General features: G+C 47.6%; 1 long non-coding RNA gene across 1 annotated transcript; it reads left to right on the plus strand.

Moving 5' to 3' along the window:
• The first annotated feature begins 275 nt into the window (after positions 1 to 275).
• On the plus strand, positions 276 to 2,327 carry LOC102296078. Its single transcript, XR_317703.3, has 3 exons — positions 276 to 559; positions 659 to 763; positions 846 to 2,327. It is a non-coding gene; the product is annotated as an uncharacterized LOC102296078 (long non-coding RNA).
• Positions 2,328 to 3,120: the final 793 nt, after the last annotated feature.

A 3,120-nucleotide genomic window follows, 5' to 3' on the forward strand; every position in this document is an offset into this window, starting at 1 on the left:
GAGCCGTTTGGAATGAATCTATACATGTAAATGTGTTTTAGGTTCTGATCGTGAATCACTTTGGAAAACACTCTCTGACAGGGTTAGGGCTGGAATGGAGGACTGGAGCGTGTTCTGTTGGAATCAATTGACAATCTAGAGTGTCTCATAAGGACGGGTACCTTTCACCTTACTATGAGACGCCTCGGGACGTGACAAATTGTCGCTATGTTACGCGTTGGGAATGAGAATGCTCGGTTGGCAATATGCTGTCATGAAAATGAACCAACTGGCTGTTCTCGGTGCGTGTGGGGCCGGTGCACAGCAGCCCTTTAATTGACCCATCAGCCCGAAAGTATGTCGGTCCGTTGGTCAAAATGACTGGTGTGCCAGATTACCATCCCAGCCCTGTGTGTTACTCACATGTGATATCCTGAAAAAATCTCTTCTCTTTACTGATGCAGACCTGTTTCCCACCAGCAAGGATGAAGGAGCCAGCTCCACACAATACTTGGCAAGCTTTCTGAAGGAAATGAGAATGGCTCCATCCATCCAGCTGAGAGGACACTTCCTGTCTCAGGTCATTACCAGCAGTGACTCCATAGATTGATTTTAAGTAGAAATGTTACTTCCTGGTGCCGAAGGTCAAATGAAGGAAAGTGTTCACTTCCTGTTTCAGATGACACTGCATAGATCAGGTTGGAGCAGAGAAACGCTTCCTGGCGTCAGAGGTCATTTCCTATACGTCCATACATCAGGAGAAGAGGACACTTTCTGAATTCAGGTTTTCACTTAGACTGGCATATATGTTGAGCTCGTCTACCCATAGCTAACACTACAAGTCACATTTCATTCCATCTTTTCAGATTTCGAACATGAGAATGTGGACTAACGGAGGTGAGGATTGGACCACCAACTTTCTGATCAGCAGATAACCTGTCTGCCTCCCGAGTCCTGGCAGTGGAGGGTTAATAGGAAGAACCAACAAGTCCTGACATGTCTTCCTTTAAAGAGATATGATCAGATTTTGAAAAACTGATCCTCAAATATGAAACGAGCTCACGTGTGTGAGCGCATTATTTTACTTTGCAAAGGTCAAATATGAAGTAAAGTCTCAGGAGTGTCATTTCATCTGCTGATCATGTGTAAGAAAAGCTGCTGCAGACATCAGATGGTCATCCAGTGGAAACCTGTCACTCCCAGGCAGGTTTGGCTTCACATAACTCTAATCTATGCTTTAATCCCTGTCTGCACTGAAGACGGTGGGCTGTCGTTAATGACGGTGAGAGCTTTCTTTTCCTAAATGCTGAATTCAGAATTAACACGAAGTCAAGTTTTAATGTGATTACTCTCAACCTAAAAACCCCAAGTTAAATCCAAAGAAAATTTGTGCTTAGTGACACAGAGAGAGGCAAAAGGATGTCCATGTGTTCTGAAAATTCTCTTCATGCTCTCCCACAAACTGTAGAGCTGAAACTGAAGCAACACTTTGCTAATTTCTGCCAAACAATAAAACCAAAAAAACACATTCAGATTCATCTTCAGTAAGAGGCTGCATTTACTCACAAGAACCATAACAAAAGTGTTTCGAGATCAGAGAGGCTAAGGACAATTACAGGAGGAAGCTGGAGTGGAAGCTCCAGCAGAACAGCATGAGAAAGGTGTGGAGGGGCATGAAGACCATCACTGGATTCAGGCCAACCAACAGCAGGGGAGCTGAGGGAGGTGAGAATAGAGCTAACGAGTTGAATCTGTTTTTCAATATATTCGACACCACAGTGTCTGCTCCCACCCCCACAACCTCACCTGTAGTCAGCCTGGAATCCAGAGCCACACCACTGTGCCAGCCTCTCTCTTCACATGGCGCTGTTGCCTCCTGGGAGATTCCTGACACCCCTCCCCCACCCATCACCTTCACTCAATACCAGGTTGAGATGCAAATGAGGAGACTTCACTCAGGCAAGTCTGCTGGACCAGATGGAGTGAGTCCCCTCGTCCTCAAGACCTGTGCCCCCCAGCTGTGTGGACTCTTTCATAAACTGTTCATGCTGAGTCTGAATCTGCAGAGGGTACCAGTGATGTGGAAGACATCATGTCTCGTCCCAGTGGCCCCCAGGATTACAGGCCCGTGGCACTGACCTCCCACATCATGAAGACCCTGGAAAGGCTCATCCTGGACCAGCTGTGACCCATAGTAAGACCACATCTGGATCCCCTTCAATTTGCTTATCAGCCTCGTCTTGGAACTGAGGATGCCATCATCTACCTGCTCAATCGTGTCTACACCCATCTGGACCAGCCGGCGAGCACTGTGAGGGTCATGTTTTTTGACTTTTCCAGTGCTTTCAACACCATCAGTCCGACCCTCCTGGGTGATAAGTTAGCAGCGATGCAGGTGGATGCTTCTCTGGTGTAATGGATTGTTGATTACCTGACAGGAAGACCACAATATGTACGTCTCCCACAGTGTGTGTCTGACAAGGTGATCAGCAACACAGGGGCACCACAGGGGACTGTCCTCTCCCCCTTCCTCTTCACCCTCTACACCACAGACTTCAGCCACTGCACAGAGACCTGCCATCTTCAGAAGTTTTCTGATGACTCTGCGGTGGTTGGATGCATCAGCAGGGATGATGAGACAGAGTACCGGGCTGTGGTCGACTCCTTTGTCACGTGGTGTGAGCAGAATCATCTGCAGCTCAACGTGGCAAAGACCAAGGAACTGATCGTGGACTTCAGGAAGACCAGGAAACACTTGACCCCTGTTTCAATCCAGGGGGTCAGTGTTGACATTGTGGAGGACTATAAATACCTTGGAGTACACATTGACAATAAACTGGACTGGGCTAAAAACACCACAGCACTTTACAGGAAGGGCCAGAGTCGTCTCTATTTTTTGAGGCGACTGAGGTCCTTCAACATCTGCCAGAAAATGCTGAGGATTTTCTATGAGTCTGTTGTGGCCAGTGCGATCCTCTATGCTGTTGCATGCTGGGGGAGCAGGCTGGTCAATAAACCGATTCGTAAGGCCAGTAATGTTGTGGGGATGGAGCTGGACTCCCTCAAGGTGGTGTGGGAGAGGCAGATGTTGTCCAAAATAAAGACAATGTTGGATAACACCTCCCACCCACTCCATGACGT

The sequence above is a fragment of the Haplochromis burtoni genome, unplaced genomic scaffold (assembly GCF_018398535.1).
Source record: "Haplochromis burtoni strain Fernald_Lab_line unplaced genomic scaffold, NCSU_Asbu1 Contig_488, whole genome shotgun sequence".
NCBI classification, from domain to species: Eukaryota; Metazoa; Chordata; class Actinopteri; order Cichliformes; family Cichlidae; genus Haplochromis; species Haplochromis burtoni.